This window comes from Dromiciops gliroides, chromosome 4 (assembly GCF_019393635.1).
Source record: "Dromiciops gliroides isolate mDroGli1 chromosome 4, mDroGli1.pri, whole genome shotgun sequence".
NCBI lineage: Eukaryota > Metazoa > Chordata > Mammalia > Microbiotheria > Microbiotheriidae > Dromiciops > Dromiciops gliroides.
This window is the reverse complement of record NC_057864.1, coordinates 18,199,897-18,226,753: the sequence shown is the minus strand read 5'-3', so window position 1 is coordinate 18,226,753 and position 26,857 is coordinate 18,199,897.

The window sequence follows — 26,857 nt, the reverse complement described above, 5'->3', positions numbered from 1 at the left end:
GGTCTGGATCTTGGATCCTATGAGCCCATGTTCCTATATGTTAGCACCAGGGTCACAAAGTGACTCCAGCCTTTGGACTCCAGCAATTCCAGGCTTTGCTGCATGAGGGGATGCTGCCTGCACCACGTGGACCTATCCATCCTTCAAAGGCAGGATATATGAGGCAAATCTCAGTGCCTAAGTGCTATTTAACATTCCTGAACACCCTGGCTAATTCAGCCCAGCTTCCTTCTTCCCCTTATTCTTAAATAAGGGCCCATTATACATTTTATAGCATTACCCTGAATTTCCCCTCTGGTCCTCCTCTAAGACAGGCTCTTTCTTTGTGAAATAGCCATTTAGAGGGAAACTCCTTTCCCAGGAATCTCACATTTTCCCAGGGTGGGAACAAAGATCAGAGACAAGGCCAGGAGCCCTTAGTCCTATCAGATGGTCCTTGAGGCCTTCTTCTTGTCTCTTCTCTCTGGCTGACCCAGGGGCTACTAAAATTGGGATCGATTGTAAAAAAAAAAAAAAATTACCCAGGACATTCTCCTCCTCCACTTCCTACCCTCTATTGGTTAACCAGACTTGAGTGCGGGTCTTCAAAATGCTAGAGCGCTGGACTGTGCATCAGCCACAAGGCTCTCATAATTGTATGATCTTTCAGGCAACTTCTGTTTTGAATAAAAATCACTTGTATGAGTTTGTCTGGACTAAGACACCCCCATACCCGTCTCACAAACTGTACTTGGAGTATCCTCTGAAATAAAAGTATCCAAATTCTCCCTAAAACAACCAACCAAAATCAGTCAAAAGCAAATCATTAATCTGCAAATCTCAGGGCATCCTAGAGACAGTTGTGGTAAAACAGAAAACATACTGGACCTAGAGTCAGAAGTCTCAGGACTAAACTGCTGTTCTGTTTTATTTTATTTTATTTATTTTATGTTTCCTTTTTTATTACATTAATACCTATTTATGGAATAAAATAAATATTTCCACAATGTAGTACCCTAAGAAAGATGATTGTACATGAAACTCCTAATCTACTATGCACAACTTGCTATTCCTTTCAAATATACAACAAAATTATCATATAAATTTATTTTCTTCTCCTTTTCTCTACCCTCCCCCACCCTGCCCTAGAGATAGCTACTATTGGATATAAATAGGTTTGTGTTTGTAAAATTATTCTATACATACTTCTTTTTGCAAATCTTTCTTTTTTTAAATTACATTAATACATATTAATGGAATCAAACAGGCATTTCCATAACATAAAACAATAAAAAAGACAATTATACATGAAACTGCAAATCTACTATGCAATTCTGCTCCTATTCTGACTGTGTGACCTTAGAAACTTCACTTGTCTAGGTGTTGAAGTCTCTTCATTAAAATGAAGAGATTAGGCCAGATGTCTCTAGGGTCTGTTTTAGCACTAAACTATGTTTGGTATTTAGAAACCACATTAAAAAAGATCATAAGAAGCAAGTAAAGTTTAAGTTGGGCATTTAAGTAAGTGATTGGCAGAAAGGTAGTACAGTGGATTGAGCACCAAGTCTGGCATCAGGAAGAACTGAATTCACATCCAACCTCAGAGACTTACTAGCTTATATGACCCTGGGCAATTCACTTAACCCTATTTGCCTCAGTTTCTCATGTGTAAAATGAGGTAGAGAAGGAAATGGCAAATCACTCCAGTATCTTTGCCAAGAAAACCCCAAATGGGGTCACAAAGAATCAGATACAACTAAAATGACTGAATAACAACAAAATTTAAGTGGTACAATGGATAGCATCAGGAAGACCTGAGTTCAAATCCTGCCTCATATTACCTGTGAGATTTGGGAAAGTCACCTAATCATTTCCAGCCTCAATTTCCTCATTTACAAAATGAGCATAATGGTAGCATCTTCCTTCCAAAGTAGTTGTGAGGATCAAATGTGATAGCATGTAAAATGCTTTCTAAACCCACTATGTTATTTTTAAAAATTTAAATCATTTTTGAGTCTATATGTATTTTTTTTAATATTTAGTGGATAAGGAGTAGACTACTAATTTCATTGGCATTAGTACTCAGAGGTGAGAAACCCCCATCTACCAACGAGAGTGTTACCTTCTCTCAAACTTTGCCTTAGGGAAATTAAAGGTCTTGCCAAGAGTATCCCAGCTGGGATGGGCCATAAGCCGGACTTGTAGCCAGCTCTTCCTGGCCCAGAGGCTACCTCTTTATCTTTATTGTTACCACATTTCCTATTCCATGTTTCAAGGTGACAAATGAGGCTGTGTTTTGTGCTGGGAAAAGTTCCATACCCTGGCTTTGATGGGCAGTAAGTTTTTTCTGGGCTTTAGGGATTAGGCAGCCTCTTTGCCATGTTGCCAGAGCACATCATTATGTTATCTTCCCCCATTAGAATGTAAGTTCTTTGTGGGAAGGGACTGTCTTGTTTGCTTATATTTGTATCCCTGAAGCTTGGCACAGTGCCTGACACACAGTAAGCACTTGATAGATGCTTTCATCTCAATACCTACCGAATTCATGTGGTTTTTGTGAATTTCTAATGAGACAGCACAGGAAACTTAATTTCTTCATTTCAGAGCACTATTCAGATACTAATTATGTATAACATAATTAAACAGAAAAGTTCGTTCTGAAAGTAAACTACAATTGATACGTCATTTGTAACTACCATTGACTAGTTAGATACAGTCTATTCTGTCTATCCTAAAGGGTACATCTAGGGAGACTCAGTTCAATTCAACGAGTGTTGTCTAAATCCCTAGGTTATTAAGCACAAAAAAGTGTATTCAGTTACTATTCAACATCAACAAATATGCAGGAGATCAGTAAAACATGAAGGCAACTAGTTCTTTTCTGGTGCTAAGAATTCAAAATTGAGGAGATGTCCATCAACTGGGGAATGGCTGAACAAATTGTGGGATGAGATTATGATGGAATATTATTGTGCTATAAGAAACAATGAGCAGAATGCTCTCAGAAAAACCTAGAAAGACTTATGTGGGCTGATGCAAAGTGAAATGTACTATATACAAAGTAACAGCAATATCATGAGATGATCATCTGTGAATGATTTAGCTATTCTCATGAAGGAATCATGATGGAAAATGTTATCCATCTCCAGAGAAAGAACTGATGGTGTCTGAATGCAGATTGAAGCATAATTTTTAGTTTATCTGTTTTCTTTCACAACCTGACTAATATGGAAATGTTCTGCATGACTACACATGTATAACATATTGAATTGCTTGTGTTCTTAAGGGGGGAAAGGGAGGGTGAGAATTTGGAGCACTAAGTTTTAAAAATGGATGTTAAAATTGTTTTCACATGTAATTGGGGAGAAATAAAATTCTAAATAAAATTTTAAAATAAATTAAAAAGATAAAAAAAGATGCAGGCACTTGTCCAAGGTACAGGAGACACAGAAAAAGCCAACCCATCCTTAAAGAATTTATATCCTAGAGCTTCAGCTAAAAAGACCTTATTTTAGGAAGGGGGAGGGGGTACTTAGATACATTGGTCTACTGTGCTTCTAATTTTTGCCATATCTAAAGGAAAGAATTTCTGTTTCCCTTCATGGATTTATTATTAGTGCTTGAAGTCTACCAGTACAGAAAGGAATCAGACTATTAGACAAACCACATTGGTATAGACACCCAATTTAGGATGCTGAGGTTGGGGAAGTAGGTTGAGAGCTGGACTTGGAGTTAGGAAGACCTGGATTCAAATTCTTCTCCCCAATAAGAGGCTTATTAGCCTGATCCTAGAAGTCACCTCAATTGTATGGATTTCAGTTTCCTCACCTATAAAAGAAGGGTCAGAGTTGATTAACTCTAAGTTCATCTTCAACTCAGAATCTATAACCCTAATCAAAGGAAGCCAGAGAATCAGACAAGAGTCAATAGCATTCAGGCAGTAGTGAGAGAGCAAAGCTAAAAAGTAGCAGCTTCCATTTTCAAAATGCTTTTCGGCTGCGTGTTTTCCTCATTATGTCCCCATAACACACAGGATGTGACGCGAAAGTCTTATTGAGCCTATTTTTCTTTTTTGGAACATACCTTGGATATCACTGGTCTGGGGATCTCCAAGATGAGGAAACTCCCTCCACCAACACCAGAACTCAACGCAGTACCTGGTAGATAGTAGGTATGTAATAAAAGCTATTTAACTTGACTAATAATGAGCTTCAGCAAGTTCTGCAAATAATAGTCTAAGAAAGTTGTCCAACAATACTAAGGAGGTTATATAATTATCGCTAACATTTGTAATGCACTTTGAGATTTGCAAACCGTTTTACAAATTTCACCTCATTTGATCCTCACAGTGCTGCTGGGAGTTTGGTGTTATTATTTCCCCCATTTTTACAATGAGAAAACTGAGACAGACAGAAGTTAAATGACTTACCCAGGCTCACACAGCTAGTAAGTATTCAAGGTGGGATTTGAACTCAGGTCTTCCGGACTTTGCTAGATAGCACAGTGGATAGAAAGCCATGCCTAGAGGGAGGAAGACTCACCTTCCTGAGTTCAAATTTGACCTCAGGTAATTACTGTATGACCCTGGGTAAGTGAACCATATTTACCTCAGTTTCTTCATCTGGAAAATAAGCTATAGTAGGAAATGGCAAACCACTTCAGTATCTTTATCAAGAAAACCTCAAATGATCTCAAAAAATCAGACATGACTGAAAAAAATGACTGAACAACAACCAACTTCCTGACTTCAGGACCAGCACTGAGTATGTAACATACTGTTACATACTCACATCACACAACCATCTGAATCTGAACCCGGGTCTTCCTGACTTTTAGGCCAGCAGTGCAATCACTAATCCCATTAGGCAGTGGGAAAATTACTCTCAAAGAAGTGAACTGATTTGTCTAAAGTCATCAGATCATTAGGGCCAGTCAGAGGGGTATGTTAGAGCTAGATTTTCTGATGACAAACACAAGGTTCATTCTTCCATACTGGTCTATCTATGCAGGGCCCAACCTGGTCCCTCTTTGTAGCAAAGCTTATCTGAAGTCTGCCATCTACAGAATCTGAATAATTGCTTAACCTCATTCAGTTGGGTCAGGGAGAGGTAAAGCTGACTGAATGAGACCCAAATCAAATATTTCCAGAAAACTGAGTCCAAACCCCAAATGAAGCCTGCTTTGAAATGATATCCATCATCCATGTCACCACCCCCTAATTATCCTCATGATTTATATAACTCTCAAAGTCCACATTATAGATGTAATTTTCAAAATAGCAGACCGTGAGCGAGAAGCTGTCAATCTGGTTTGATCAAAGGCTAGGACCACTGGAAACCTCATAAGAGATTGGAGAACATCTCCATACAATATCCACCCCAAATTTATAGGTGTGCATGAGTCAAGAAGTTGAGGGTATTGAATAATTATTAAATATATGTTTTTTCCCAAAATATTCATTTGTTTAATATGAACAGTGGTGGCGGACTTATTATAGAAGGACCCAATACTTCTCTGTTCTGTTCTTTTTACAGACCACTATATTCATATGCATTTAATGTCATAAAATATCTTAAATACCATTTAATTCCATGTAAATGATAAAGGAGCTGGAGTCCAGATAGATAAAGGTGTTTATCCAGAGTCACATTGTCACTTAGCAACAGAGCCAGGATTAGAACCCAGACATCCTGACTCCTTTTCCAGCTCTACTTACCTGAAACCAGGACCATAACCTAGTGGCCCACCTCTGGTTTCTACATAGCAACCTACCTCCAATTCAAAGTATTTCTTAGACTTATAGACTTACCCTACTATAGGGACAGAAGGGATCTGTTTTCATTTTAAAGATGAAGATAAACTCCAGAAAGATCAATTAACTTGGCCAAGGACATAATGCAAAGTTAAGGATAAGACTGGGACTAGGAATTGAGTTGGGACATTGAGAAATGATATCCAAGATGGTTAGAGAGTTGGAGACCATGCTAAAAATGATCAATGTAAGGAAACAAGAATGTAACCATGGAGAAGAGTGGATATAAGGGGAACCTGCTCATTGACTCCAGGATCCATCATGATTCCAAAGAAGGATTAGATGTGTTTCATTTGACTCATAAAGGCAGAAATTGGAACAAAGGATAGAAATTTCAGAGAGAAGGATTTAGGCCCAGTCTTTTTTTTTTTTAATTATATGTTTGCTTTCTTTCTTTCTTTTTTTTTTTTTTTGCGGGTCAATGGGGGTTAAGTGACTTGCCCAGGGTCACACATCTAGTAAGTGTCAAGTGTCTGAGGCTGGATTTGAACTCAGATACTCCTGAATCCAGAGCCAGTGCTTTATCCACTGCACCACCTAGCCGTCCCATAGGCCCAGTCTTACACAAAACACCAAATTGTTCAATTTGAGCTGTCCCTCAGTTGTCTGTTTCCTTCAGTGAAGGTCTCCAAAGTAAAGCTAAATGACTACCTGTCATATGATGAAGATGAAATTCTTACACAGGCAAACATTGGACTGAATGTCATCCAAGGTCTCTTTACAGTCCCAGATTCTGGGACTGATTTTTGAACCACTTCTTGTAAGTCTCAGCTCAGGGCTTTAGCCACTAGTCCTGGTATAATCAAATGGTCAAGTCCTCATGGAAAAGACCTATCTGTTGCTCACACAGCATCTCCCATCTCCATGCCTTTGCCATCATTTTTGAAATGTTCTTTCTTACTCATAAAATTCCTGATTTCTTTCATGACTCAGCTCAAAAGTTCCTTCCTAACTTAGGAGGTCATTCCTAGTCCTTTACCCCCTGTCATTGTGCTTCCCCCTCTACAGTTACCTTCCACCTAGTCTGTACCTATCTTATATGTGCCTATTTGTATGCATGTCATCTCCCCCTTTGAATATAAGCTCCTTGAGGGCAGTGACTGTTTTTGCATTTCATTGTAGGCCTAAGGCTTAGCACAGTCCCTGACATATAGTAACCATTTCATAAAAGTTTGTTTGTTGATTGCTTGAAAATAAACAAAAAATTTTTATGGTAGAGGAGGAAGTCAATTAGGGGTATGAATGTCAAACAAACACACCCTTGGAGTTGGAGATCTTTGCAGTAGCCCAGAACTGCCTTCAGGTTTTTCCATTTATAATTTTAATATCTTTAATGGGTGGCATTGTGCTAATTGCATCAAGCCCTGGAATACTGCAGAGCCTTCTGGATGAAATCCCAAACCACTCTAAAGAGATTGGTCTAACTCTCCATTCCAAAAGAAAAACAACAAGAAGAAGAAATGGATTAGGAAAGTCCACTGTCTAGATTGTGGCTTCTAGTAGGATGGGTGAGTTGTGGAGGCTGTCAATCATTATACATACATGCATGTAATATGTACATATATGTGCATTGAATACATACTGCAAAAGTATAATGAGTTGGGGCCAAAATTGAGCAGAAAGAGAAAAGCAAACTAGATTGCCTTCAGGAAATCATAAAGTTCTGTTAATAACACAAACTTCTACCTTGGAGCAATGGTTCATTTTTTTTAATCCTGGCATTGTTATATGGAGGTAAGTCATAGAGCTCTAGAATCTCTGAGAAATTGAAAAAGCATTACCCTGAGGGTGATGGGGAAGGACATGGTGGGCAGACACAGACAGCTACCTATCCCAAGCAGAGTATTACAAAAGAGAAACTAAGTAACGAATGTCATCATCCATCTTCAACATAAAGTTAAGGGGTAAGAGGAATGCACTGGAAGAAAGGGAAAGGGTGAGGTGGATTGGGAAAAGTGGCTCACATAAAAGATATAAGAAAAAGCTTATGGAGTAGAAGGGAAGATAGGGAAGGAGGGAGGAGTGAGTGAGCCTAACTCTCATCAGAATTGGCTCAAAGAGGGAGTAATTTACACACTCAAGAGGGGATAGTATTATATCTTGCCCTGTGGGAAAGTGGGAGGGGAAGGGGATAAGCAGGTGGGAGAGGCAATGGAAGGAAGGGTAGATTGAGGGAGGGGGCAGTAAGAAGCAAAACACTTTCCAGGATGGATAGTGTGAAGGAAGATAGATAATAGAGTAAATATCAAAGGGAGGGATTAAGATGAAGGGTAATACAATTAACAATAGTAACCTTGAAAGAAATGATGAGAAGGATACTATCAGAAGGATGTATGAAAAATGCGAACCATCAACAGAGATAGAACTGATGGTATCTGAATACAGATTGAAGTATAATTTTGTTAGCTCCTCTTTCTAAAGGTATTTTGTCTATTTTCTTTCACAACCTGACTAATGAGAAGATGATGTTTTGCATAACTGAACATGTATGAATTATATTGAATTGCTGGATTCCATAGGGAGGAATGAGGAGGGAGGGAAGAAGAAAATTTAGAACACAAAGTTTTTTTTTTTTTAATCAATGTGAGGGGCAGCTAGGTGGCACAGTGGATAGAGCACTGGCCCTGGATTCAGGAGGACCTGAGTTCAAATCCGGCCTCAGACACTTAACACTTATTAGCTGTGTGACCCTGGGCAACTCACTTAACGCCAATTGCCCCGCAAAAAAAAACAACAAAACCCAAAACAACAACAACAACAACAACAACAAAATCAATGTGAAAAGTAATGATGAGCTGGGGGAGTTCAGAAAGACCTGGAAGGACTTACATGAACTGATGCTGACTGAGAGGAGCAGAACCAGGAGAACAATGTATACAGTAACAGCAGCATTGTGTGATGAACAATGGTGACAAACTTGGCTCTTTTTAGCAATGCAATGGGCCAAAACAATATCAGAGAACTTCATAACAGAAAATGTTCTCAACATCCAGAAAAAAGAACTTTGGTTTATGAACATAGATTGAACCATACTGTTTCTACTTTGGGGCTTTTTTCCCTTTTTTGATGTATTTCCCTTGTGTTCTGACTCTTTTGTCACAATATGACCAATGCAGAAATATGTTTAATGTGATTGCACATATATAACCTATATTATATTGCTTTCTGTCCTGGGGAGGAGAGAGGTAAAGGAGGGTGGGAGAAAAATCTGGAACTAAAAATCTTATGAAAATAAATGTTGAAAACTATCCTTATATGTAACTGGAAAATAATAAAATGCTGAACAAAAAAAGAATGTCTTCATCAAAGGATATATGAGTAAAATGGAAGAGTGTCCTACAGAGAGTTCATGGGACCCATCAGTAATCTAAGGATGCCAACAGAAAGCAATATAACATTCTGGGTAAATCCCTTGTTGACAAAATTATAGAAAGAAAACTGGAAGAGCTATATAGGATGGGCAGAAAGGAATGAGTTGAATCATTAGAGGGAATGCTTCCATCGACAAAATGAGAAATATTTATGGGTGTCTGGCTATCTTTAGGACTAAGGGAAGGCACTAGATCTCTGATTTCACTAAGATAGGAAAAATACCCATATATGTTACACATGTGGCCCAGTCAATCAGCGTCTTCCCTATCATCTATAGTCAGAGAGTTGTCTGGGCCAGTGGGAAGGTAAGTGACCTCCTTCTCAGCTGCACAGAGCAGGTCTTGATCCCAAGTCATTCTGGCTCAAGGGAGAGTCTCTGTCCACATTAAAGAATTGTTTTCTTGTTTGTTTTTTTCTCCTTAGCTTGGAAATATCTGAAATATTTCAACACAGAAGAAAGCATGTCCTTCTGTCATACGGGAGAGATTTTCTATGATTCTTAATTCCTCAGGGAATCTAAGACCCCAAGTAGCCCTCAGCCCTCTGAGCCTCAGAATAGTTTCAGCCACTACCATCTAATTTCTTACAGTGGATTACTGATATAAAGCTGGCCAGTCCTCTCCCTCAACTTTCCTCAACATTCAAGATTAATGTCCTCAAGTTCCAGAAAACTCCTTATTTCTGTGTGTATTTTTTTCTTGGTGTCTTTTATTCTTCTTTGTTTTTTAGCAACAACCATCTCCTTTTCTGTGTCTTTTATCTGATCTTACTGTTCCCACCAAAGTCTGTATTTTGCTTAGTGCTTGCCCCAGGGGGAAATGATCTTCCCCATTTTCCACCCCATTCTAATAGAACCATACAAAACTCAGATTGTTTTTATAGAAGTCACTGAAGGCGGGTCACATTTCAAGCAACACCCGAAAAGCACCATGGACTCTGGCTCACCCAGTGATTTATGACTAACCCCTTCAGAGCGATCCCCATTTATGCATTCATTTATCCTGTCTCAGGGTGTCATATTTTTGGCAGACTCACAAGGCACGGTATAGAGTGTCCTAGTTCTCCTCCTGCACCATCAGAAACCATTTAGCAGAAGTGAAATGATATTGCCTTTTAATTTTCTCATATAAGGCTGCGGTTTGTGTAACATGACTCAGCCAGGGCCTGATTAATGAGGACGCATCCAGCGACACAGCGGCCAAGTCCACAGGTATTAAAAGCATTAACGATTCAAACACCAGGATCCGAAAGCAAGGCCCAAAGAGATTGGAATGTACTGCTGGGAGGAAGATTGCAAAGGAATTGAAAATAAATAGGGTGGAAAAGTCAAGGAAGTGTTTGAGTTCCCCTACTATGACCAGCCTTGCTTCCACTAATGGCATTCTTAAGTTCTTAGAAATCTGGACCTATGTGCATGGAGAAAAGCAGATCTCAAACAAACATTCTATGGAATAACTGAATTTCAGAATCTTATAGCTGGAAGGCATTCTCAGAAGATAACTAGTGAAGCCTTTGCTTGATCATGTAGGCTGCTCATGCAGGAGGCTAGATGGTATGATGGCTACTTGGAGGCATGAAGACCAAAGTTCAATCCCTAGCTCAGAATTCAACTAGTTGAGTGATGCTGGGGAAATTGCATAGCTTCTCAGGTTTCCATTTCCTCATCTGTCAAATGGGGATGATAATAGCACCTGTCTCACAGGGTTGTTGAGAGTATCAAATGACAGGTATTTGTAAATCACCCGATAAAACTAAAAAACACTATTTATTTGCTATTATAACCATGATTTTTCACTACATGGTATGACTAAAAAATAACCAAGGCCACCAACTCTCTCATTCACAGTATAATCAACAAACCAGAGCAGAGCTTCTAATGCATTGGGAAGCCACACTATGGAAGACTTGGAGAAGGGAATGAATGAGCATCACTAAGGATAAGAAGGTTCAGCACACCTTGGAGTGCCCACCTTAATGAGATTACAATTCCAATGAAATAATGAAGTCTATCAGAGTCTAGTGAATGGGATGCCCTAAACAAAAAGACACAGGAATTGGGAATTACCCAGAATCATGCTTGTGACAAGCCACCTGGTGCTGGATAACTCAGAATCGACAATAGTCCAATTACTAAGGCCTGCATAGCAGGGCTACAATCAACAAGCTTATTGTCAACGATTGCTCCTTCAGCACACATGTGTCTCAATCTAGCAAATATGGCAGGACATATTTGTTTCCAGAAAGAATTTATGACCAGGACTTATGAAAGGTGAAGTAAAAATCCCATCCATTCTCATTTTCTGCCTGAGTTCTAGGTCTTGTACATTCGATCCATACCCTAATTTTTCCTACTCTCCAAATGTTTAGTGCCAACCGCAGATCATCCCTCTTTAAACTAAAGAGAGAAGCCACCTTCTCAGCCAACCTCCACCTTGTGAGATAAAAACAGAGATTCTGTGAGGGACCTTAGAGGTCATAGAGCTGGAAGGGACCACAAAGACCATTTAGTCCAGCCTGCTGAGGTACAGAATAGTGAAATGACTTGCCAAAGTCATATAGAGCCACAATTCAAGTCCAGTTTCCACTGATTCCAAACCAAGGATTTTTGCTGCTTCAGTCCAGACCCCTCATTTTACGAAGGGTTCCCTAATGCCTGAAAAACTGAAGTGACTATCTCACCATCAAATAGTAAGGGAAACTCCAGACCAGAGGGCTGGGAACTTGGATCTTTTCCAATACACCACAACCCCATAACCATCAAACAGGCACTCAAATTCATATCCCATCAATGTGTATTTTTCCACTGTGCAATCCATTTTAATAGATTCTGGAACCAATGAAGGATTTTTTAAAAAAAGATATAGTCCCTGCCCTTGAGGAGGTTACAATACAATAGAAGAACTCAAATAAAGAATTAACCATAATACTAAATAAAACATGAAAAATATATGGGGGAATTATGAACATAGTGGTAAGGAAAGTTCGGAGAAGGAAGAGACAACTTCTGGATGGGAAAGTGGGCATCAGAGATGATTTCAGCAAGGAGGTGACATTGGGTTTTATCATTCATTCATTTAGTCATTTATGCATTCAACAAATATTTATTAAGCACCAACTATGTGCAGAGGACTGTGCTAAACACCACAACAAATTCAATGTTTGGACACAACACAGCACTACCCTGCTCTCAAGATTTCTTCTTGCTCCCCCTCAAAATCCTATATACTGTGGCATCTATCACTATAACTGCTAGCTAATTATTCAATAGTCAGAAAATCAGTTTAAGAGAGTTTGAGACACAATTTATGGAGCAAAGTCACACTCTATAGAGAGACATGAATATACAAGCACTCCAGGGAGGAAGGAGTTTGAAGGAGTGGGATCTCTGGGGGCAGAAAATAGAGTCATCTATGAACTGTAATGATTGGAATGATGCCACCTACTGGAGACTTGCTGTGGAAAAGCTCCACCATGAGGAAAATGCCTCAGAGGCATTGTGGCTTTTCCTTGGCATCAGGAAATGACATTTGCTCATGGGTGCTGTCTATCAAGGCTACCAGCCAATCAACTTGAGGAGCCTCCTATGGTCTGGGAGGAGACAGGAAGGAGGAAAGGGAGCCTGCGCGGAGAACTCTGGGGCTTTTTGGGTTCCTGACTGGATGGCGGTGGTGGCAGAGGACTTCACAGGAAATTTGAGGAAAGATAGGAATGCCAGGCTGTTGGAATTCTGTTCTCAATCTTTTTCTTTCTATTTTCCAATAAACCCTTAAAAACCTAAACTCGTTTTATCGGTGATTTTAGTCAGTTTCCCCCAAAACTTGGGGAACAAATTAGAATCCACATTTAGAATCTTAAATTACACAGTTCTAAAGAGATAGCTAGCCCTAGCAACTGACAAATGATCTGAGTGACCTACCAAACAGAAATATTACACTCAAAGGGGAGGTCTCTAATAATTGCATGAGGAGAGTTTGGGACCCTGCAATACTGAAGTTTTGAATCACCTTGGTGACATGTCTTCCCTATAAATGTGCCTCATTGCATTTTAAATTTTTGTTTACTCTTCCATGGGATAGTATATGTGTGAAAGAGAACACTCTAGATTTTTGAGGTGAATGCTGTGCAGGTACTTTTTTTTGTTTTTTTGTATCTTTGTTGTCCTAGTAAATATTTTTCGGTGAGCTAATTGTGTCTGCTGGATGACTATTAATGGTAAGCACAGCAGTAGTGGCTTGTGAGGTATAGTAATAAGAAAAAAGACTGAGATTGTCCCCTTCAAATCAATGAGAATACTCACTCTTCTTGAAAACGTGTGAGTTATAAGTTAGGAAGGCTGCTGAGAGGAAGAGACAGAGACACTCAGAAAAAATAGAAAGGATAGAAAGAATGGGTAGATAGGTAGATAGATAGATAGATAGATAGATAGATAGATAGATAGATAGATAGATAGATAGATAGATAGATAGACAGATAGACAGATAGATAATGTATTTGTGTGGTATATTTATGGTTATGGTGTCTCCCCAAATATAATGTAATCTCCTTGGGTGCAGAGACTTTTCCACTTTTTTCTTTGTATCTCAGCACCTAACACACTAGCACATAGTAGGTGCTTAATAAATGAATGATGAATTGATTGATGGATTGATAAAGGCAGATTTCTAAATTTTATTTCTTTGCTTGTGCTTAGCATGGCTTTCTATGCATAGGAGAGATGTTTAATAAATATAATTCGAAATTAATGAAATTGAATCGAGTGAGTAATCTCCCTCTACTTTGCAGAGACCATGTGGTGCTTTCTGAGGCTGGGTCTGTTTGACACCAGTTTTGCCTCCCCCTCCAGCTTTAGCACAAGAGACCTCCAAAGACTCCTGGTGGTGACAAACCTGCCACAGCTCCCAACTGCAACTGTTTTTAGAAGCGGAATGGGGGCTGACTTCGTTCCCAGCACTGAGAAGTCGCCCTGCTGTTCTGCTGATGTATCCGTTCTGTTTGGATATTTTTAGAAGGGGGAGAGATTTTGAAGGGTGTGGAGCATGGTTGGTAAAGACTGCAGACCCCAGCTGAATGCTAAGGAACTGGAGAACTGAGCCACAAGAATCCCCCACAAGGAAAAGGCTCTTTCAGGCATGTTGGGGGGGATGGAGTTAACCTAGGGATTCTGAGTAAAGATAAATTCAGGTTAAGGATTCACTCATTGTTGATTGGAAACCAAAGAAATGGGTGCATATGGTGCAGTCAGTCCAAGATAGTGGAGTCAAAAAGGAATAGCATACTGGCCTTCCTTCCTTTTGAAGTGGTAGAGGGCTAAGGATGCGAAACACTCTGCATATCATCAGGCTTAAGGGCTATGTTTATTAGTGTTGCTGAACATTCTTCTGAATTAGACTCTGAGCTCCTTGAGAGCAGACACTGGTCTTTGTTTGGGGGGAGAGTGGTCTTTCTTTATATCCTCAGAATTTAGCACAGTGCCTGACACATAGTAGGTATTTAATAAATGCCTGTTAACTTATAAGGAATGATTCTCTGGATAGGAGAAAGGAGGATATATTGAGAAGTGGTCATACTACAAAAAAATACATATACATGTGTATTTCTTACAGTAGATAGACCTAGGGTCAGGAAGTCTGGAAATCAAATCCAGTCTCAGGCACTTACTGGTTTGTAACCTTGGGCAAATCACTTAACCTCTTTCTGCCTCAGTTTCTTCAATTATAAAATGAGGATAAGAACAGCACCTCCTTCTCATAGTTGTTGTGAAAATAAATGAGATCATATTTGCACTTTGCAAACCTTAAAGCACTATGCAAATCCTGCCTCCTATTATCAAATATATAATATGTTGTGTATTTAAATAATATGGCAGAGCTGGATCTTGGAAGACCTGGGTTCATATTACCCCTTTGAAACATGCTAGCTATAAGCCTCGGGTTGAGAGACTTAACCTCTTGGTACTCCAGCCAACTCCCTATGACTTTAAGTTGCTAACTCAAGTTGGCAGAGAAGAAAGCTTCCGCATCCAGAGTTCACTCTAGCAATGAAACCTGCAGTTTAATTCCAGTCCCAATCCAAGATGTCAGAACTGGAAAAGACTTCAGAAAACAGAATGTTGGAATATATATTATAGAATGTTAGCAATGAAAGAGAATTGAGAGATAACTTAATTCAACTTATTAGTTTTACAAATAAGGAAATAAGGACAACAGAAGAGAAGTGACATTCAGAATCGCAAAGCAAGTTAGTTTTGCTTTGTGTGGTTTGGTTTGGGGCCCTGGTAGTCATTTGGTGTGGGTAACTCCAAGCACAGACACTTATTCCATCAAGCCAGTCAGTCACTAATTCATTTATACTTTGCATTGTTAAATATTTTCCCAGGACCATATAACTGCCAAGTGACTTATCTACCCATAGTCAGACAGCCAGACCATATGAGAAATAGGATTGGAAGCCAGGTCTTCTTGATTTCCAATGTTAGCCCCTTATCCACTAATTCCAGGCGGCTTCTCCATAATGATTCATGAGCTATGTGTAGGGGAGGAATTCTTAACAGACATAGGATAAAATCAATTCCAAAAAATAAAGTAGATCATTTTGATTATGTGAAATTGAAACACATTTACACAAATACAATTAACATATATAAGTAAAGAACAGAAGGAGCTGACTGGGAAAAATCCTAGCAAATGTGTCCAATCCAGGTTTGATATCTAAAATAGACAACAAAAAGAGATATATAAGAACAATAGCCATTGCCCACAATGTAGTGATGGAAGGATATGAAAAAGAATTCTCAAAAAATAGCAAAAATAGCCATCATGGAAAAAAAATGCTCCAAATCATTAATAATTAAAATTGCAAATGAAAACAATATTGAGGTTTCACCTAATACTCAGAAAATTGTAAAGGTGACAGTAAATGGCAATAATCATTGCTGGAAAGGTTATGAAAAGATTGGCATTGTGGATAGATACAATCATCTGGAAAGAAAATTGGAATTAGGCAAATAAAATGATTAAAATGTTCATCCCTTTTGGCCCAGAGATCCCACTAATAAGAATTTACCCCAAGGAGGACATTGACAAAATAAATATTCCATATACAACAAAATATTTATGGTAGCAGTTTTTGTAGTAAAAAAAAAACCTGGAAAAAAGTAAATGCCTATTTAGTTGTGCCACATAAACATAATGTAATACTATGTTCTATAAGAAATTATGAAGATGATGAATATAGAGACGTATGGGAAGAGCTATGTGAACTGATACAAAGTAAAATGAACAGTCAGGAAAAATATATACACAATGACTACAACAATGTAAATGGAGGAAAACAATCACAAAACAAAACTGAATAATACTTTGAAATTGTAAGGACCAAACTTTACCTCAAAGAAGTGATATAATAAAATAACTCTTTGCAATCCTTTGCATTGGAAGCCAAAAGGTGTGGAGTATTGCATATGTTAGAGTTTGATTGTTTTTGGTGATTCTTTCAAATCTTCCATCTTTAAAAATATATTCCTTTAAGTCAAAAAGCATTTACTAAGTACCTACTAGCAGACACTGTGCTAAGCACTGGGGAATAGAAAGGAAGGCAAAATCAGTCCCTGTCCTCAAAGAACTCACAAGTTAATAAGGTGAGACTATGAAAATAACTGCACAATGTATGTGTATATATGTGTGTGTGTATATGTACATATATACAGATATCGTGGCACGTAAAACTATATGTGGTCACTCTGCCATCAAGAGCACCTCAAAGGGAGTAACTAAGCATGGAAGCTTCCTCTGGGTCTGGAGGAGAAGTGGTCCTTACACAGTGCTTCAAGCTAATTGGCTAGCATCACCCAAATCCATTGGTTCACTGGACTTGAGGGCAGTCCCTGAGCAGAACATGTTGAGGTCAGAGTTCAGAGAACAGACCCCCTGAGGACCAGGCTCTCAGGTAGGTGTCGTTTCAATCAAGTCAGCTTCAAGTGAGTCAATCAGCAAAGGCAGTCCAATCAATCTTAATATTATCCCCTTGAAGGGGAGGGGGCATGCTGGGTGTTCCAAAATGCATTCTTATATACAGATATGTGTGTAGGTATCTTATTGGCAGTAATCTGAGAGACAAAGCATTAATATTAAAGTCCAGGAAAGGATTCTGGCAAAAGGTAGGATTGTAGTGAAACTTGAAGGAAGCCAAGAAAGCTAGGGAAGGCTAAGAGGGACAGATATAGGGAGAAATATAAATGATATCAAATTATGTTAATAATAACCTATTTTAAAAGAATATGTTCACATTGTGGGCAGGGGGTTTGTTTTTATTTTTGTTTTTTATCATATCCCCACTGCTTGGTACAGTGTTTAGCACATCACATAACACTTAATAAATACCTATTGTTTGTTTAATTATTAAAAATATGTTCTTTAGGACAGAATATTTGATTAATGTTTACCTAGAAAACAATGTTACTGAACACAAATTAATTGCAATGACCATCCATGTTCATTTATTCTGAAGATCGGTTGAGATAATGGACACATACCACTTTGGAGCCATACAGCATCATGTAAATAGGAGCTATCATCACATGATATTGGAGGATCTTAGGTTCCTATGAGCTACAAGACTATCTAGGGCAAGCCCTTCATTTTACAGATGAATAAACTGAGATATAGAGAAATTAAATGGCTTTTCCAAAGTCATAAAGGTAGTAAACCCCAGGAAAGTCAGAGGTGTGGGTGGATTTTTTGCCCCAGGTTCTCTGATTCCAAAAGCACAGCTCTCTACTGTGCCATGATGTCCCCATCATTACTGTTATTATGCACTTGCCATTTTGGTAAATTAGAAAAGACAATGGCATAGGAGCTAGAACTTAGTTCTGTTCCCATATTGGCCACTTTCTAATTGCCAGCTCATTCAATGGGGTACACTGTGCAAGCACCGAATTCTGGGATTCAGGTTACCAGGGTTTTAATCCTGCCAAGATTAAACAAATCCTAAGGCTTTTCATCCTGGCCCTGCCAGTGACTCACTCAGTGTTCAACTCACTCAATCTTCTTGTGACTCAGTTTTCTCATCTGAAAAATATGGGAATTGAACTAAGTGGCCTCTGATTTCCCTTCTGGCTCTGATCTCTATGTTCCTAAGAGCCAACAGTACATGCAAATGCATCAAAAGGGAGGCTTTAAAGAAATTATCATAAGGCACATTCTTTGGCAGGAACCAGTGACAGGGTAGAACTGGTGGGGGTGATGGCATATGTCAAGCCTCAGAAGATGAAGCCAGGATATCAATGCAACTATAGCAACAAGCTTCTTGACATAAGCACTGAATCCAATTCAATTAAAATGAACACACCTTTATTAAGCCCTAGTAGGTGTGAGATGACTGTGAATGGCTAGAATATGATATTAAGAGCCAGAAAAGGCCTTGTCCTTAAGGAACTCATAAACAAATGATTAAAAAGTGTAACAATCTCCCTATTGCTAAAGGACTTTTCTTCCTTCTGGAATGTATGGATCTCAGTACTGCTTGAAATTTCTCAAGAAGAATGCCAGGCATCAAACTCAAATTCACAGGTAACAATCCTTGTTTGGCTGTTTTTTGATGCTTCCTAATCTCTAAAATAAAGGGGTTGTACTCAATGACCTCAAAGGGCCCTTCCAATATAAAATATATGAGCCTACAGACAATATTTGTGTCTATGAGTGGATTCAGGGATAAATCTCAATTTCCAGCTACATGATATTCTTGAGTTTTTATTCTTCCAAATTAATTTTGTATTATTTTTCTAATTCAGCAAAATATTTTTTCATTAATTTAATCGGTATGCCTTGCTGTTCATCCATGACCCAGTCTCATCCTGTTTGTCTTCTAGATGAGTCCGACCAACTCAGGCCCTTGGCATTTTTCTCGATGCCATAATTTGGGCAGGCCATTGCCAAGCTAGGACACGTGTCAGGAAGGATGGCTGTGATAGTGAGGAGCTATGGGACCAACCATGTCATACAAACAGATTGGAAAAAGAGGGGAGCTTCAGCCTGAAGAAGAGAAGATTGGGAGGAATCATGGTCTCAGTCTTACTCTTTGAAGTAATGTCACATGGAAGATGCTTTCAACTGGGTGCCTAGTGGCAGGGACAAGAAGAAGAGCCAAGGATGATTGCTTAATATGCAGAAGAATTGCCTACCATTAGAGCAGTCTAAAAATGAAATGGGTTTCGGCAGCGAGTTCTCTATCATTGTAGCACTTCAAGGAGAACCTTGATGGCTACTTATCATGTTTGTTGTAGAGGAGATCCATGCTTCAGATTGTGACTGGGTTAAGTTCTACTGTCCAACTGAGAGTAGATGACTTGATGCTAAGCCCTTACCTTCAGATGAGAAAACACAGGACCTTCAAATCCAATGTGTGTCAATTTTATGCCTACTATGAGCTTGGTCCTAGGGATACAAAGCCAAAATAAACCAACAAGAAGCAGTCCATCCTCAAAGAAGTTGCATATACAAAGTAGAGAAGGATTAGCATAACCACAATAACACAAGGAAGGATAGAGCAGTAATGCCAAATGTAGACGTTAAGGCAAAAACTAAACACTTCCAGGAGCAGAGGACTTCACATCCTACTTCTTTCTTCCTCTCTAGTCCCCCAGAGCCCTACTCCTAAACGTGACAACCTAAAAGCACTCTCTACTGCATAGTAAGATCTCTAATCTGTCTTTTGACTATTCCATTCTTTAATTTATCACTACCACATTTGATTATTCACAGATGCAGCTTTTGAATATCTGGGCCTTACTATCAACAAGTGGAAATAAACTGCCTTCATTGAACGCCATGTCATGCTGAGTTGTAGCTAGTCAGTCTTTCTCACTCTCTGGAAATGTGTGGGTATTAGGCAGCTCTGTAGGACTAACACGCGATTGACAGACTTTCAATGTTTCTGATCAGGAGACGGGGCTTCCTGCCAAACTCCTTTCCACGGATACTCTGACTATCAAGCAGAAGTATCCTCCAATTAGGTGGGATTTGGGGAAAACTGAACCACACATCAGTGATATAACATTTCAGCTCAACTTTTTAAAGTGTTGTGCATTTATTAAGTACCTGTTCTGTGAAGTCGCTGTGCTAGAGGATGAATAGGCAGAGAAAGAGATGACAAACAATTCCTGTCCTCAAAGAACTTACATTCTACTGGAGATTGAGGTGGGACATATAACATGTATGCAAATATATAAATAAAAGAATTTGAGAGAGAGAGAGAGAGAGAGAGAGAGAGAGAGAGAGAGAGAGAGAGAGAGAAAGTCAAGGATAACTCTGCAATTGCAAACCCAGGTAACTAGAGAAATGGTGGTGGTCTGAAGAGAAATAAGAAAAGGGGAGGGAAAATAGAATTAGTTGAATTTTTAGCATACTGAATTTGAGGTGACTATACAACATCCTAGGGCAGCTAAATGGCACAGTAATATAGAAGGCCAGGCCTGAAGTCAAGAAGACTCATCTTTATGGGTTTAAATCTGGCCTCAAACATTTCTGAGCTGTGCGACCTTGGGAAAGTCACTTAATCCTGTTTGCCTCAGTTTCTTCATCTGTAAATTGAGCTAGAGAAGGAAATGGCAAACTACTCCAATATCTTTGCCAAGAAAACTCCAAATGGAAACATGCAGAGTCTGACATGACTGAAAAAATAACTGAACATAATATGCAAGCTCCTGGTGAAAGTACCCAACACCCAATTGGGCACACAAAACAGAAGCTCAGAAAATAGATGAAAGTTGGAGATGTAAATTTTGGAGTCATCTGCACAGAGAAGATAAAACCCATAAGAACTGTTGAGTTCACCAAAAAGAAGAAGCTGTAAAGTTAGAAGAAGCCCAGAAAAGATCCTTACAGAATGGCGACAATGAAGAGGTCCAATATGGACGATGATACCTGAGACTATCAGGAAGAAGATGAATCTGGAAAGAGCAACATCCTGAAAGTTAATGGATGACTGTCTGTGAACCCATTTCTCATTAGCAAGGCATCTGATTCAGGACTAGGGATGTTATAGCCCTGTTATTTTGTCTTGACTATCACATTTTAGGGAGGACACTGATAAGCTAGAGAATGTCTAAAGAAAGGCAGCCTGGATGATGACGGGCCTGGAGATTATTCAAGATGTGGATCATTTTAAGGAAATAAGAAAGTTTATCATAGAAAAGAAGAAGAGGTCAGATAGCAGCCTATTACATATTTTGAAATGGATACCCTATGAGCATTTCACATCCAACTTTTCCAAAAGGAAACCCATCACCTCCCCACCCCCAAACCTACCCTTATTAATAACTTCCCTATTTCATTCAGTCTCATAGTTTCATCACTTGGGAGTCATCTTCGACTCCTTCCCCATCCCTCATTCCACATATCTAATCAGTTGCAAAGCTGTGTTGATTCTAACACCACAATATCTCTCACATACATCTTCTCTTTGCTCATTTCAGCCATTGCTGAAATTCACCTGTATTATCTCAGTGCCTGATACATAGTAGGTGCTTAATTAATGCTTATTAACTTGATTGACTTCACTTTCTAGATGTCTTCAAGGATTTGTAGGCCATTTCTGTGGAAGAAAGATGAAATGTATTCTGACATTTAGATTCTTTGACAGTGATCTGTGAAATTGAGAACATAAGAATGTTGTTGCCTGTTTCCTATAAATTGTGCTTAGAACAGTTCCTGGAATAGTAAGTACTTAATAAATGCTCATCAGAGGCTACAAATTGATAATAACAAGAGAGCTATGGATAGAGAGATATAGACAGACAGAGCACAAGATAATGTAGTTGTTAAATACTTAGCATGTTCCAGGCACTCTGCTAAGTACTGGGATTACAAATACAAGAAAACAAAAACCTTCTAGGAGCCTACACTCTAATGGTGGAAAACTGTATGTAAAGGAGAACTAAAAAGGTAAGGTGAGATTGTGCATGGCATGACATGGAGCAGACCTGAAGGGATAATATTGATAGGAAAAATAATACCAATAATAGTAGCTAGCATCCACATTGTGTTTTAAGATTTGAAAGCTCTTTACATGTTATCTCCTTGGTAAATAATTTTGGTGTACATAAAACTTTAGAGATGACCAATAACTCTCTCTCTGTTATCTGGTTTGACCATCGTCCTCCTCCTGAGTTGTGATTGTCTGGTGACATAACACATGCAAAGTGGAGACATTCTTATAATTGCTGAGTGATTTGCCCTAGTGTGTGTTCATTAAAGCTGAAAACAATTGAAGTGGTCCCATGTATTCTCATTCTAAACAGTCTTTATGAAGAAATGCTTTGCATTTTATCTCCTACCTGAAAAGAGCAAAGCATTCAGTCTTTTAGCTCATTTCCACACCCCACCCCTCATTAATAGAAGAGGAAAACTGAGAGCTTCTGTCATGCTAGAAACTGTGGGAGACCTATATGTCATGACAGCATCGTGTCCCACAAACAGAAAGGATGCTGGGTGCGGAAAGCATACCATGCTGCTCTCTTTATGCCATTGTCTTTTTTTCAGACCCCCCAAAAGAGGATTTTTTCCTTTAAGCCCCCTCCCCCTAACCCACTTGGCTCTGATTACAGGCAGTGGTTAGGTTAATTAGAACAATTAAGATGCACCTGGGGTATAAATACCATTTTTAGTTTATCTGAAAAGAGGCATGCCATTGGGCTTAACAAGCTGATTCTCTCTCTCTCTCTCTCTCTCTCTCTCTCTCTCTCTCTCTCTCTCTCTCTCGCTCGCTCGCTCGCTCGCTGGAAAAATAGAATGAAAATAGCAGAGCTTCTGCTCTGGGCCAGCTCCTTCAGTGTTCACTCCAACCCCAGAGTGAAACAAGGCTCCAGACGGTCGGGCAGCTGTAGACAAGACTGCCAGGGGTCCAGTGCTTCTCTGGTGTGGGAGCTGAGCTGAGGGGAATGCATGTCAGTGTTTGGGAGAATTGAATCTCCACCTGGACTAACATCTGTTTAGTCTAGGGTAACAAACAGACCCCAAATATCCATTCCAGAAACAGTAATGTGATAATAACCCACAATTAAATAGCTCTTTATACACGTCCCTCTCAGAGTCCTCATCAAGGCAGGGAGATGGGGCTGGCTTTTCAGAGGACCATAGATTTTAGGAGATCATAGCTCTAGAGCTGGGAAAGATCTCAGAGGCCATCACCTCCATCTGCTGCACCTCCATATTATAAATGAGAAAACCAAAGCCCAGAGCCTGAGACTCAGGACTTGCCTAAGGCCATATAGAAAGCAAACATCAGATCTAAGATTTGATTCCGACTCAAGAAGACAAGAAGCAAGAAGGAATGCCAGAAATTATCTGGTCCATTCCCTTATGTAGAGATGAGGAAACTGAAGTTCAGAAATAGTCAATGATTTCCCCAAGATCACATTAGTAGTAAATAGTAGATTTGGGCCTTGAACTCAGATTCTCTGCTACCAAATCGAGTCACTTCCATGCCACCACACTAGCTTCATTTTACAAAGCCATGCCTGTAGACTGGCAGCTTTGGTGGATTCAAACAAGCTGGAAATGCTTTGATTCTGGCAGGGGCAGAGGAGGTACTGGGCATCTTCCATCTGAGAATCTCTCTGGATGAGTTCAAAGAGTTTGATCACAAGATTGGCCTTGAGGCAATGATTTTTTTTCAGCAATTGTGAGTCATAAAGGCAGTTTAGTAAGTTATAGAAGGAATGTGATCTATATCAGGGCAATGAACATCCAAGCCAATAAAATCACCTTGTCACAAGTCATTGAACCTTCAAGACTAGAGATGATGCCCTAGAGGACTTCAGCCTTTCATCTCTTGAGCTCTCAGTCCTGAGTCCATGAGTGATAATCCGTGAATGCTTCATGCAGCCCACTTCACATAGAAAGTTTTAGTACTGCTTTACTTTACTTGCCACCCCCTTCTTGACAATTGCCCTCCCCAGCTAAACACCCATTTTCCAAATATGGAATCAGAATCAAATCAATGCTACCATTACTACTGGGAAGGGTGTGATGATCTGCTCTCTTCTGGGTCCACATACTATCCCTATAACTTTGCTAACCAAAATACTCATCCTCAGACATGACTCCCCTATATACTGTCTCCCTTCTTAGAAGATTCACTCCTAAGGAATAGGTACTCTTGTCTTCTTGAAGTCTTATTTCTTTTTGATGAATTAATCACCACTTTAAGTATCTGCTACTGTTATACTAGAGAATTCATGTATAAGATGATGTGGTCTACTTGCTAAAAGAAGATTATGTAATAATGTCTAAAAAAAGATTCTATAACAATGTCTAATATAATCAGCTATTTACATTTGTTTATTATTTATATGTCATTATACTCTGGGTATGGTTTGGAATTATTGTATATATCACTAATATGTTCTCAGTTATGCAGCATAGCACGCATTTTTACCATCATACTGTCTTTGGTGAAATTAATATGAGATTTCGGAAGTATGGAAACTTATCATTTCAGAGACTAACTTGCTGTGAACTCTGATGCAGGCCCTGGAGAGAATATATGTGCAACAAAAGGAGAGACAAGTATATGTAATTCCATGGTTTGCTTATGATGGTGACTATGTAGAGCACAATTACTAGGCACAGTCCAGTATTCCTCCTCTCTCCCTCCTAATTTAACCTAATTTAACTGAACTTATTTATCTTTTTATTTCACTCAGTTGAACTCACCTGTGGCCTAGCACAATCACTGGCTGTCTCAGAACCATGAGATATGGTATGATAACCTTTCCATAACATTTTCAGGTGTCATGAACACATACTAAATTTGGCTTTGATCCAGACACATGGTGGTAAAAAGTGTTACAGATTGCATAACTACCTCAACCCTCTATTAGAAGTCTAAGGATATAAAGGAGGGAATGTAATGGAATTTATTAATTTGATCATTGACAATGCTATGCTAAGGTTTAGTAAAAATACAGCAATTCAAACAGTTAAAGAAGAGAATCCAGTTTTTCCAGACCAGAATCCAGACCAGAGTCCAGAATCCAGTTTTCCAGACCAGAATCCAGTTTCCTCCTGATGACATCTTACCACTTCAAGAAGACAAGAGAACTCAGAGACTTTATATGAACAGTTTTGCTTTATTAGTTTTTACTATCTCCTTTCTGTTATAATATACACTATCCGTATGTTCCGTCAAGGAAATATTTTGTTTCTTGAGGAACAAAAGGGGGGAATGTGGTAAAAAGTTTTAACAGTCGGTTAGATAATGGAGAGATGCCAGTTTTTTTTAGGACCACCCTTTTGGGGAGGAGACCAACAGCATGAGCTACGCACACCAGTCCACCTGCGACGCACACCAGATTGCCTGCTGAGCACTCGACTTCCGGGGTGTGAGCTTAAAAGGCAAGGAGAGAACGGAAGTGGGGCCTTTTTCCTGCTCCGCTGGTGTCCTGGCTGCGCTGCACAGACAGACGCGGACTGGAATTTGACTCGGCCCAGCTCTCGGTTAACAGCACGCGCTTGACTCGGTCTCTCTCCCCAAAGGTGGTCTTCGGTTTTTGGTGAGTTTTATACAGAATATAGACTAAGCCTAGACTTAAGACGATTTGTATTGTATTTCTATTTTCCTATCCTTCTAATCAACATCACCTTGTGACTACCATACAATAAAAGCTCTATCTAGAAAACCAGAAGCTTCTTCCATTTACTAGTCTGGGAGATAAATTAAGGGAAAGGTTAAGTAGGGTAGATTTATGATCTAATATCCAATTTTAATCTAACAGTACTTTCTCCCCTTTTATGTTAATGTCCTCAGTGCTTAGAGTAGCCCATTTACACTTATCCTAACTCCTTCTCTTGCTGATGAATCAAGTTCCCAGAGTTTGTCAAGACACTTCCTTTAGGATTCTATGCATACCCTTGAGGGATCAGGGGTTATTCTGTAACACTATTAGCTTGAGCCCCCACTGGTATGCTTCCTATCAAGACTATCAATTGAAAATCATTTTAAACATCCCACCTGAAGTAACTTTTATAGAGTGGTATTAACTAGAGTGGTATAATAAAAAATAGTTGGTGCAAAATGTCATGATTGGAATAATGCCACCTGCTGGAGACTTACTGTAGGGAGAAGGCGCCTGAGGGCAAGACATGTGGCTTTTCTTTGGTGTCTGGAAGTGACATTTGTTTGTGGGAGGAAGAGGGGGCAAGGCTGGCACTCTCCTCTCTTTCACCAGGACTCTCATGGAGAGCAAAGCAGGAGAACGGTATTTCCCTGAGATTGATAGATGAATCTAGGCCTTTCTCTCTTCACCAAATTCTTCTTCTCCTTAATAAATGCTTAAAAGTCTAAGCTCTTGCTAAAGCTTATAATTTCTTGGCGACCATTCATTAGATATTTTAGACAGACTAGCCCCTTATAAAAACATCCTCCCCGCAGCAACCTCCCAAACCTACACACACACACACACACACACACACACACACACACACACACACACACACACAAACAAACAAAAATTTTCCCATCAGTACATAGAGAAGTCAAGGGAAAATGTGCTCAAACTTAGAAAGCATATGTGGCAAAGGGTTATCCCAGATCTGGGTTACTAGATGTCCTTTTCCCCTATTTGTGGAGTACTCCAGAAGTTCTTCTTTGGCATGGTAAATCTGTCTCCATCTATCCTTCACCCCTGATGCATGTACT